The sequence below is a fragment of the Sarcophilus harrisii genome, chromosome 1, assembly GCF_902635505.1.
Source record: "Sarcophilus harrisii chromosome 1, mSarHar1.11, whole genome shotgun sequence".
Classification (NCBI taxonomy): Eukaryota; Metazoa; Chordata; class Mammalia; order Dasyuromorphia; family Dasyuridae; genus Sarcophilus; species Sarcophilus harrisii.
Window position 1 is genome coordinate 306,591,437 of NC_045426.1, and position 13,073 is coordinate 306,604,509.

Genomic DNA, 13,073 nt, shown 5'->3' on the forward strand with positions numbered 1-13,073 from the left:
TGTTTTATAACACAAAGATGAATTTTCTCTAATTTAAAATAATAATAGCTAGTATCTATATGGCACTTTAAGGTGCACAAAACAGTTTATTTATGCTGTCTCATTTTGAGTAAAGTAGGAACTATTATTATACCCATTCTATTGATTTAAAAAAAAAACTGAATTTGACAGGTTGATTTGCCTAGGTTTAATGACTTGTAAATGCCTGAGATTAAATTTGAATTTAGCTTTTCCTGATCCTCAAGTCCAAAACTCTATCCACTATGCCACTTCTGTCTTGGGCATGTCAGGATTATCTAGAGAATACATAAAAGAATTTGGGAGATTGGAATCTTGAAAGAGGAAAGCATCAGAAATTAAATTTGAAATTGATTTAATCATCCCAAGTCTAGGAAACAAAAGAATTAAGAGGTTAGTGGTTCTTTCTAGCAAGCTGCCTTTTCTTTCCTTTAAAGTCTATAAACAGCTCTCAAGTAAGACATTGTCTTCTTTATTCAACCATCTCAGCTTAACTTGGTGACAGAGTTTCTGTCATGACAAGGGGTAAGAGGCAGGACCAATTTACTATTTTGAGTATTCTGCAGTGAAAAGAGCACTAAATTGGGAATCTAGAAGAGCTGGGTTTGAGTCTAGCTCATCAAATCATTCCTTGGTATGATCTTTAGCAAAGTCTTCCTTTTATACAATAGAGTTAGAGAACAATGTCCCTGGAAACTTTATCATGGTTGTTTACTGTTCAATCATTTAATCATGTCAGACTCTTCTTGTCTCCAGGACCAGAGCACGACAGGTCCATCTATATTTTATTATCTTCCAAACTCATATACATTGCTTCTATAACACTATCTCTCTATCTCATCTTCTACCATGGTCTTTTTCTTTTGCTTTCAATTTTTTCCAACTTTAAAGTCTTTTCAAGTGGGTCCTTTCATCTCAATATATGACCAAAGGATTTAAACATCAGCTTCAATATTTGTCCTTCCAATGAATTAATTAATTTCTTTCAACTATTATTTGATTTCCTTGCTTTCCAAGGAATTCTTAAAAGTCTTCTCCAGCACCACAATTCAAAAAATCAGCTTTCTTCATAGTCCAATTTTCACAGCTGCACATCACTGCTGGTAAAACCACAGTTTTGATTATGTGGACCTTTGGCCTGCTTTTTAATTAGCTGTCCAGATTTGTCATAGCTTTCCTTCTAAGGAACAAGTGTCTTTTAAATTAATGTCTGCTGTCACCATCTACAGTGATTTTTGAGCCCAAGAATATGAAATCTAATACTGTACCATTTCTTTTCCCTCTATTTTTCCAGGAAGTAAGTAGAACAGTTGCCATGATCTTAAGTTATTGGAGTTTGTTTAATTTTATTTTATTTTGTTTTAGGGGAGGAGGCTTATATTTCCTTCTTTCACCACAATCATTTAGAGCCTTCTTAATTCTTCTTCATTTTTTGCCTTCATAACTTGTCTGCATAACTGAGATTGTTGAAATTTCTCCTGGCAATCTTAATTCTGGCTTTTGATTCATTCAGTTTGGCATTTCACATGATGTAATCTGCACAAAAGTTAAATAATTAGGGTGACAATATTTAGCCCTTGTTGACCTCCTCTCCCAATCTTAAACCAACCAATTGTGCCATTTATGGTTCTAACTTTTGCTTTTTGACCTGCATATAGTTTACTCAGGACACAGGCAAGGTGATCTGCTACTCCCATCTCTTTAAGAATTTGCCACATTTTGTTGTGATCCACACAGTCAAAGGTTTTAATGTAGTCAATGAAACAGAAGCAGAATTTTTTCTGGAGCTCCCTTGCTTTCTCCAAAATTCAGCAAATGTTGGCAATTTGATCATATTAAATCACATTGTCCTACAATGGTGCAAACTTCCTCTATATCTTATGATCCCATTCATGTCAGAGAATCATAGATTTAGAACTAGGAGGGATATCAGAAGCCATCAAGTTCAATAGTCTCATTTTACAAATGAGGAAACTGAAGCTCACAGAGATTATATGATTTGCCCACACAACTAATAAGAATTTAAGGTAAGATTTGGATACATATCTGCCTGACTTTGCCCTCTCCATTATGTCACCTAGTTTCTTATTTTTTTTTTAGTTCAGCCATCTTTTTTAATCTGCTGTAACCCAACTCTTCCCTGCTCTTTTGATTTATTTTTCAGCAATTGGTCATATTGATTTGCAGTCCATTTTCCAATATTCTATATAGCAATTTTTATCAATGAGAGGAAACAGTTCTTTTTAGTGTAATCAGGGGAATCCCCCAACCTCATCCTTACCAGAAGGGGCCAGACCACACAGGCTTAACTCTATAATTTGTATCCTACAGCAACTGATAAGGGGCTCTTTTAATTACCCTCAATAAAGCTGCAAAAGAACTAACAATATTTTTAGAAAAAAATACAAAAATATTTTAAAGGGGATTAATATCTTTATTTTTATCAAGAGGATCAAAAAGTTCATATTCTCGCAGGTGTGAGGTATAACATATTTAGTTATTTGTACCTTATGATAGGGTGAGAAGGAGAAAGGAAATTCCCTTGAGATTACCCCCTCCAAAGAAAATCTCTGTGGTATTAAGTGCTTCAGTGATATTTTTTACAAAACAGCACCTGAGTCCCCTTCAATCCATCAAATGTTTACCTTATTTTGTATTTTGTTGTTCAGTTGTTTCTAATTCTTCATGACTGCATTTAGATTTTTCTTGGCAAAGATACTACAGTGGTTCACCATTTCTTTTTCCAGTTCATTTTTTAGATGAGAAAACTGAGACAAATGAGTTAAGTAACTGACCCAGGATCACATAGCTAGTAAGCATCTGAGGCCAGATTTGAACTTAGAAAGATGGGCCTTCCTGACTCTAGACCACCTAGCTTTTCCACCTTAAGCATTACCATTCTTCAACATCAAGGAAATTGCTCATAAATGTCTGCTTACTAATCCTTAATAAAGACTTAAATGAAGAAGCAAGCAATGTGATATAGTAGAAGAAAACCCTGAATTCAGCATCAGAAGACAAAGTTAGAATCTTATCTTTGACACTTATTAATAATAAGCAAGTTATTTGTTTTTTCAGGACCTCGGTTTCCTCACATGTAAAATGAGGAGACTAGAATTAAATTACCTTTAAGATCCTTTCCAGATTCAGCATTTTATGATCCTGTAATAATTATTGAATTCACTGACAATTAACTATGCCAGACATAGTATAAATCCCAGTCCAAGAACTCAAAAGTATCTTCATGGAGAGAAATGACTGATACATATGAAGCAATCTAAGAAAAAGAACAGTATTGTATGTAGCAGTATTCATTGTGTAACGATCTAATTGTATCATACAGATAATTACATAGTATGATAGAATATAATAACAATGTCCAAAACTGTCTTTAATGTCTGAAGGTATCATATAATCATCCAAAGTGACCCTCAAAAGTCACACTTCCCTTGGCCAGCTGCCATATCTAGCTAGATAGACTCTTCTGGCTGGGTTCCATGACCAGATACTCTATGCACTGAGACCAGGTGGAAAATTAATTTATATATTAGTTCCTAAGTCATCACCATAGAAAGAAGGATGTGCTGGCATGTGGGGCCAGCTCCCATGTGTCAGCAAGGTGAGGAAACAGATGCTGAAGAGGAGATAAATGGAGCACAGAAAGCATGATCATAATAATGCTGCTGTTTTCCCTGTTAATGGGATAATTTGTAGTTAATATCAGATTCCATCATGTCCTCCCTAACAAGCATCTAGGGACCAGGAGGCTGCTTCTTTGCTTCAGTCCTTCCTAGCAGAATAACCACAGATCTGATAATTTCAAAGTCCTACATGACATGAGATGGCATTAAAAGCTGAACACAGAGACTTCATTCAAGTATTGATGAATTACTAATTATTCAACACTATGCTAGGGAATGAAAAAGACAAACTGAAATATAAAACACAGGATACCTTCACGGAGCTTACATTCTAGTTGGGAATACAAGACCTATACATGGAAGGTTAAATAATAGCTCAACAACTAGATAATTCAGGAAACAATAGTAGAAATTTTATGAGAATACATAATATAAACAATAACAGTAAATACTATAAGAGTCAAGAAAGAGATAAATCAATATAGACAAAGAAAATAAGGAAAGGTTTTTATGAAGATGGTAGAAATAGTTTTTTGGAGAAAGTAGAAATTGAGCCAGGTCTTAGATAGATAGTTGAAGACCCCATTCTTAGAGCAGACCAGTTTCTTTAATTCACCAAAATGATAAATTAGGCTATTCTCATATAGATTTCCTTCTTGGAGGCATCAGATAGTCTTAGCATGAAGTATAAAAGAATTTTCCTAAGTTCAAATTAACTAGTTCTCACCACTAGGGACCTGCCAATGCACCACATCATGGTAGCACTGATATAGCACTGACCTTTAAATTAGAAAGATTTGGGTACAAATCTCATCTCACCTCTGATACTCACTAGCTATGTGACTCTGGGCAAGTCTCTTAACTTCTTAATATCTCTATTCTGTAATTTCCTTATTGGTAAAAAGGAGCATGGAGGGGTGAGGCAAAAGTGGTAGAATGAGTGATCTCTAAGGTTTCTTCCAGTCTTAAATCTATGCTCCTAATATATGGTTAATTCTCCACTGTGTCCTGACCTCTAAGAATCAGTTTATTCCATAAATTAAAAATAAGGTTGTGATTTTTAAGGTGACTTTGAAAATGAAAAGAAAGAAAAACTGTGCATCATCCTTTCTACTGACTAACGCAGGAATATTTTTTGTGTCCTAGACCCCTTTGGAGGTCTGATAAAAACTATGGATTACTTCTCAGAATAATGTTTACAAATACATAAAATAAATGACATAAGATTACAAAGGAAAGCAATTATCTGAAATAGTTATCAAAATATTTTAAAGTGAAAAAATTTCATAAATCTCAGGAGAAAAAAGAAAGGGGGAAAAAAAAAAAACAGTGTCTGAACACTTAGCTCCAATGAGTCACCTTTTCTTCCTCTGCAACTAGTCATTCTCTGAGCCCAACAGTACATTAATGCAGCAATGTAGCATTGTATATATTTTTCAAGTATCTGTTCCACATGTTTTTTGCTTAGTTGATTATCCTAGCTACCTTGAAGTATGCAAGGCAAATACCATAGCATTGACATCCTAGACAAAGGACCAAGATTTGAAGAGAAACAAATATCTATACCTGCCTATTTTACTAAATCTGCTACATTTCCTGAGTCTCCTGAAGTTTCCAAAATATGAGTCTCTACACCTAAGGAACCCAGTGAAAGTTCTTGGATCAGGAATGCAATAATACAGAAGGAATCATCATGGACTCCTGATTAGTGGGATGTCTCTGCATATCAGAAGGAAGCCACAAAGATGATCAGCCACCTTTCTTTGTTGCTTTAGCTCTTCTCCCCACTTCCTTTCACTCCCACTAACCACTCATGGTTGAATCTTAACATTCCAGTGACCCCTGCAGGTGAAATTTTAAAAAGACAAAACAATCTGTTCCAAGAACCAAAAAAATATTCATAAAGGGGAGGTTGATTCTTAATTATTTTCCACAGCTTACTGTGACTGGATGAACAGATGATTAATTCCTTTGATAATAGTTGTAATCACGACTTTAAACTTGATTAGCTCATTAGGCATGAGTAGATAGGTGAGCCCCATTGCTTTCATGAAACTCTTGTCTGCACAGCTGAGCAAGGGATGCTGGCCAATAACAGAACAACTTGAGGGAGCCTGGGAAATGGAGCTGATTTAGTTCAACGAGCAGGAGATTCCATAGGAGAGCAATTCCCAGTATTCCCCCTTTGCCATCCCTCCTCCAAGAGTGTTTGGGTTGAACAATTTGTGGTTTATGAGTGCACCTCACTTTATGCAACAAGCTCATTTGGAAGTGTTATAAGTAGATTGCTTTAATCAATGAGACACAAAAATTCCCACTCACAAAAGGGAAGACAGGTGCTATATTGAGTGCTAGAGACTGAACAATCACAGGATGAACAGGGTTTTGTCTGTCAGAGACAGAGACAAGAATATCTCTCCTGCTATTAACGATAACCATTCCAATACTTTGCCATCCTTAACTAAGCTATTCTTCTATGTGTAACAACTGTCCTGGAACATCCCCTCTGGTTCCAATTGCTCGGATGCTGCTCTCCTAGTACTTGCATTCTTCCCACCATTCTTAACAGGAGTCCAGACTGGACTCATTGGGAAATCAGCCACCCTCTTTCCTATTGTGACTACATCCATTGTCAAATTGGTCTTTGTTCCATTATCACCATCCACTCACTGTCTTAAATATCTTCCTTACAAAAGAATTCCCAGTTGCCATTCTCTTGACCATTAATCATGTTGGGAGGGGGGAAAGGGAAGAAAGAAAAGTAAGGAAAGTGAAAAAAAATTTACTTCAATTCAAACTCAGAATTCGTTAGTTCTCTCTCTGGAGGTGGATAGCATTTTTCATCATGAATCCTCTGGAACTGTTTTGGATCACTGTATTGATCAGAGTGCCTAAGTCTTTCACAGTTGATAGTCATTGTAACATTGTTGTTATTATGTACAATTACTTTCAGGTTCTGCTTACTTAATTCTGCCTCATTTGATATATGCCTTCCCAGCTTTTTCTGAAACCAATTTATTTATCATTTTTATAGCATATTTCCAACACAATCATATACCACAATTTTTTCAGTTGTTCCCCAAATGATGGAATTTCTGAATTTCCAATTCTTTGCCCCCACAAAAAGAGCTGCTATAAATGTTTTTGTACATATAGGGATTTCTTTTTCTTTGATCTTTTTTTTGTGATACAGACCTAGTAGAGGCATTGCTGAGTCAAAGCATTTGTGCAACTCTATCAACAGTACATTACTGTTCCTATTTTTGCACATCCCCTCTAGCATATACCATTTTCCTTTTCCGTCATGCTAATCAATCTGAAAGGTGGGAGATAGTACCCCAGAGTTATATTAATTTGTAATTCTTCAATCAGTAGTGATTTATTTTTATATGATTCTACATAGCTTCATTTTTTGTGATTTTTATAATTCTGCATTTTTAAATGTTTTTATACGATTTTTAATATAATTCCACATAGCTTCAATTTCTTTTTTTTAATAATTCTACATAGCTTTAATTTCTTCTTAAAATTGTCTTCATATCCACTGACCATTTATCATTTGGACAATGGCTCTTATTTTTATAAATTTCATTCAGTTTCTTATATATTTTAGAAATGAGACTTTTATCAGAGAAACACACGTAAAAAATTTCCCTCATTTCTTGTTTTTCTTCTATTTCTGACTGCATTGGGTTTGTTTATGCTTCTTCACTACCCTCACATTATGTAGCTCACTTTAAAACCCTCTAAAGAAAAGAAGTTGAGATATGGGGGTTCACTATTTAGTATATGCATAGAATTTTAGCTCAACATCCAATTAAATAATTTTTATTACCAAAGAGGGAATCATTAATTTATCATGATCCATAAATATTAGTCAGATGACAGTGATGAATTCTATGAAGTAGAGGGAAGATTTTCTTCATGCAAGCCTGTACCAAACTTCCATTTACTTACCTGGCATACTAGCTGAACATAAGAAAACTTCTTTTTGACAACAGTTTTTGTCAAAACTTCTGTTGACAACAGAAAGACAACATCCCCCTTTCTCGGGGATAGATAAGGAAGCAGTTAGAGAAAAGAAGAGAAAGTAGGGAAATCTGGCCCTTAGAATGTGGCACCTGAGGAGAGAAATCTTCTCTATCCCAATACATGGATAGTGATAGCATTATATAAGGAATCAAAATTTCTAAAGGACAGGAACAGCTGTTCTAAAGAACAGCTTCACTATAGGAGTATTTATATTACCTACATTAATCACATAGAACTCGGGTCTTAAGGCAAGTTTATAGGTGTTCTCTAAAGTTTGGCTGTAAAATTTTCACTTCCTTTCAGAGAATAATTCTGAAGAATCATTCTGTCAATGAACAATAAGCATTTACTAGGTGCCCACTATGTGTCAGGGGATATAATACAATGAAAGAAATAACCTCTATTCTTAAGGACCTTATATTCAATTAGAAGAGATAAGTACATATATAAACATATACAGAATAAATATAAAGAAAATATTGTGGTTAATTTCAAGACAATTAGGAAGGGATCACACTACTAATTAATGTTAAACATAAACAATTTTTTAAAATAAATCCCTCACTAACTTAACTCTAATACTAAAATACTAAACTACTATACTAAAATACTACTTCAGAAAGCCTCCCTTGGTCTCCCCAGCTACTAAAGCCTCACAGGTCCTTGTCTAATTACTCTATATTTATTTTATCCCCACCACCATCATCAATGTAATCTCCTTGGGAGCAGGGATAGTTTTTGCCTTTATTTGTATTCTCAGATTTCTTAGCATGATTCCTCCTACATAATAAGTGCTTAATAAATTCTTCGTGACTATTTGCCTGCCTACCTGCTTACCTGCCTGACTGGCTGATTGACTGGAACAAAAATCATAAGCCAAATGCTATTTTCTCTTATATCTTTCTGGCAGATATAGGGAACCCAGGGCCAATGAGCCTATCAGAAATTCCCTAAAATGAATTTATTCAAGGAGTAAGAAATTAGACAAAAAACTTTTAAAATCCCTCCTAACTCCAGGGCAAAGCCTAGCACCAAAGGTAGCCACTTATAGCACCTTGGATACGTGATTTAGAATCTCTGTAGCTCAGTTTCCTCATCTGTCAAATGAAGTGACTTGGATTCAATGACTTCTGTGGCCCCTTCCCAATTTAAATCTAGGATTCTCTTATGCTAATCTCTCATAGTAAAATTTCACCAATCATACCAAGACAAAGGGGAAAATATTTGGGGAAGGGGAATGAAGTCTGTCCTCAGATGGTCTCTCAGGGCCATCAGGTGACAAACAAATAGGTGATCCACTCTTTACCTAGATGAGGCGATTCAAGGTACTGGACTGAACCTGAAATTATAGTTGGAGGAATTGAATTGAAATCCCAGATCTGCAATTAACAATTAATAACTTTGAGAAAGTTAGTGAACTTTTCTAGTTTTCTTGTCTATGAAATGGGCCAAATCAGACAGAATGACTTCCCTGCCCTTCTATCAGCACTAAATGCATAATCCTTTGATCACTTTCCCACTCTAAATTTATGACACTTTGATAAGTAGACCTATTTACAAGATCCCATGGTAATGCTTAAGATTTATCCCCAACAACATGAATACAAATTCCAAAACATCCTGGTAAAATGTTTTCAACAAATAAAATAACTACATTTAAATGATAAGAACAAGCAGCTAGATGGCTCAGTAGTTAAAGTACTGATATAGAATCAAGAAGACCTGAATTCACATCCAGCATCAGATATTTCCTAGCTCTGTGATCTTAAGCAAGTCCTTTCATCTCTTAATCCAATGGAGAAGGAAATGGCAAATCACTGGTATCTTTGTCATGAAAGCCCCAAGGACAATATGGTTCACAGCATCATAAAGAGTTTGCCATATGCTTCACAGGGTCATGAAGAAACTGACACAATTTAATAACAATACTAATGATAAAAAGCTCCTTTCCGAAGCTGCACATGCTTCAGGTAAGCCCTTGCAAGTGACCTGGTATTATGATGCACTAGGGTTAGAATGACCTAAGTTCCCCTGAAGCCCAGTAAAAGTGAACTAGCAACTCTAGCCTCTGGCAGTTGGACAGCTCTGCATGGGTCCAGTTTTCTCTTGGTAAACTTTGGTCTACTCCAAGAAAGGAAAAATCTCAGGAGATTTCAGAAGGAAAGATGACAGAATGAGCCAAGAAGGCAGCTTCTCCATCAGGGTCATAATCAGAGATAATTCAGAGAGAGAAAGAGAGGATAGAACCATTATAATTCCTCTCCAGAATTCTCGCTTATTCACTTGATTTTTATAGGGCCTTTGTGATAAATGACTTACAGAAGCTGTTTCTGGTCAGAAAAGACAGAATATTTATCACCCCAGAGAAGAGAGGAGACACTTTTCTATAACTTCCCTTCCTCCTTTTCTTCTCTATTTAAGTATTTTCCCAGCCCACTTAGCCTTTGCCAGAGTATCTCTGCTGCCAAATTTTCTGTTAATCTGTTCTTTGGTCAATTTAATTTAGTGGGTTTTTTTTTTCTTTTTTTCTTCCTTGTTCACTCTGGTAAGGCTTTGAGAATAGTAAATCTGGTCTTTTTATAATACTACATGAATCTCTAAGATTCTGTTTTCTCTCCTTGGGATAATAAAATCTGAAATGGTATATTAATGAATCAATCCTGCCATCTAAGAACTGCTGGTCTCAGAAGAGATTGTCTCTGTGATACTGTCTGAGGGGGCACTAGCACACTGTTATCCAGTCCTAAATATATTTCCTCCCACTGCTATTCATGGTACCCAAAATTCAACCACTAAAGATGCAATTTTGGGTGTCTTGAAGACTTTTCAGTTTTCAAATTTTTCCTGTTAAAAATTAAATACTCTGGAAAAGGCAGCAACTTAGGCAAATTATTATCTAACAATAAATGGGACTGATTGACCACCAACTGAAAGCAAGGTTTTAAAGGACAGGACAGGAGATGAAAACTTAGGAGTGAGATTCAAGATATTATAAGATTTAAAGTTAGGAAGGACCTCTGAGATAATCTAATTAAGCGTCTCATCTTACAGATGATAAAACTGAGGCCCTCCAGAATTAGATTTGCCCTAGATCCAATGGTCATAGTAACTAGAAAAGCTGGGATTCAAACTTCAGTCCCTGTATAACAAATTCTTGTACTCAATCATTAAGACTGAGCAGAGAGAAAGAAAAGAAAGCAGGAGAGAAGCACAAAAGGCAAACATAGTTTTTATCACAATTTTACTTGTCTGACAGATGCATTCTGGCCCCATAATTTACTTCATTGTCCCAGTTTCAAACCATTATCACACCATAAAGAGGAAGTTTGCATCCAGATATGTATGTGTCTGAGATAAACACTATTTGATTCACTTCCATAGGTGCTATCTGAGATCCCTGAAATCTGTCCAGATATCTTTGTGGATCACAACTTAAGAATTCCTGGTGTAGAGCATATGAAGGAGAATCATGAATAGTCAGTTTGAAAAAAAATTGGAGATGGATTATCAGATTATGAAGAACCTTAAATAACAAACAGTGAATTTATAGTGTCCGAAGATCAATACAAAGCTACCTAAGCTTCCTAAGCAAAGGTAAAGATCTACATTTTATCTCAAACCTGCATTTTAGGAATATTCTTTGGCAATTGTATGGGAGATATATTGGGGAAAGAAAAGACAAGAAGCAGAGGGACCTAAAAAAGAGTTGAAAACAATAGTCTGAGAGAAAGATGAGGAGAACCTGATTTAGAATAGTTATATTCTGAGTAGAGATAAAAATATGCATGCAAGAAAAGTTGAGGAAAGGACTTGGCATCTTAAAATTATACCTTGCTCTGGTTGCCCCCCTCCCCAACCATCATCCCTAAACAATAAGTTTTAGCAATAAATTAGATTGCAAAAGGAAATCTGGAAATCGTGTATGAACCATGCTCAAATGATCTTAATTTACAATCTACATCATCTATTAACTAAAATTCATATCCTGGTAATATGTGCTAAATCAGGGGAAATCATCTCCACAGTGCTTATCAAGATTTCTGGTCTTATGATAGGTAAATTCCAAACAAAATGCAGATCTCTACAGCTCCAGACAAGCAGAGCATCAATAAGGTGCTGATGACTTTGAAACAAAACTTTGAAGTTTTACGAAAAGCTTTGAGATGATTTGGACATGTTAATGAACTCAGCCTAAAATGGCACAGATATGAGTTGTTCTATTTTCCTCAAAGCGCTATAAAAATGAGACCTCAAACTCTTCCTCCTCACACATCTCCACTAGTACTCTTCCATCTCCATTGGATTCACATTGCCTAATATTGCCCACTCTTAACATATAGTTACATGAGCCTCTCCCCCTACCCATCCTCTTCTCCATGCTACCTTCCTTCATCATCCCATTCCTCCATCCTCCAAGCCACCACTGTCTGCTTCTGTATTCTTCCCCACTTTTTGTTGCTTATGAATCCAGATGATTCTGGAGGGGAAAGTGAGGCACTTAAATCCCTCCACAACTTAAATCATGGTCCTTTAGGAGAATGAAGGACAAACAACAACAATTTCTACTTTATCAAAGTGCATTTGTTGCCAGGTTTCCCACTGCTAATCTGATCTTTCCTAGTAAGCACCCAAAGAACCCATTGGGTATGCCTGTCCCCATTTCATAATTTAATTATCAATTCACTTGGCAACTGACTACTTATAGGAAAGGGAAGGAATGAGTATTTATTAAGTACCTCCAATGGGCCAAGAATTTGTCTAAGAGCTTTCCAAGAATTATCTCATTTGATAGGGGAGGGGAAGGGGGAAGATGTAAAAGAGAGTGAAAAATTGAATATGACTCCTAGGCTGTGAGCCTGGGTAACTAGAAGTATGGTGATGACCTTGAAAGAAAAAGATATGAATGTTGAATCCATAGAAGCTGTTAAGTTCACCAAGATAGTGAATGAAAGAGAAAAAAAGACCATGCAGGATAAGACCCTAGGAAACAAACACACAGGAAGCAGGTCATGGATGATAAACCTGCAAAGCATGCTAATAAAGCACTCTCCAGCAGATCAGAAAAGAACCATAATAGAGCACTCTCTGGAAAACCCAATGAGTCCAGAGCTTAGAATTGAAAAAAGGGGTTTTAAAAAAATTGGATTTAGCGAATATAAAGGTTATTGGTGACCTTGGAGAGTATGGTTTCAAATGACTGGTAGGGTTGGAAACTCAGTTGCAAGAGACTGTGTATGATGTGTGAAGGAAATGCAAGCAGGAAAGTCTTTACTCCCCTCCTTTCCCCCAGAAATTTGACTATAAAAAGGAAAAGAAGTATAGAATATCAGTTTGAGAAAATAATACAGTCAAGAGAAGGTTTTGTGTGTGTGTGTGTGTGTG

General features: G+C 35.9%; 1 long non-coding RNA gene across 1 annotated transcript in view; it reads right to left on the reverse strand.

Moving 5' to 3' along the window:
* Window positions 1-387: 387 nt before the first annotated feature.
* LOC116420302 overlaps window positions 388-13,073 on the reverse strand; it is a 52,783-nt gene continuing 40,097 nt past the window's right edge. The window contains exon 5 of the long non-coding RNA XR_004230598.1: window positions 388-1,554. This is a non-coding gene — a long non-coding RNA (uncharacterized LOC116420302). The remainder of the gene's footprint in view (window positions 1,555-13,073) is intronic.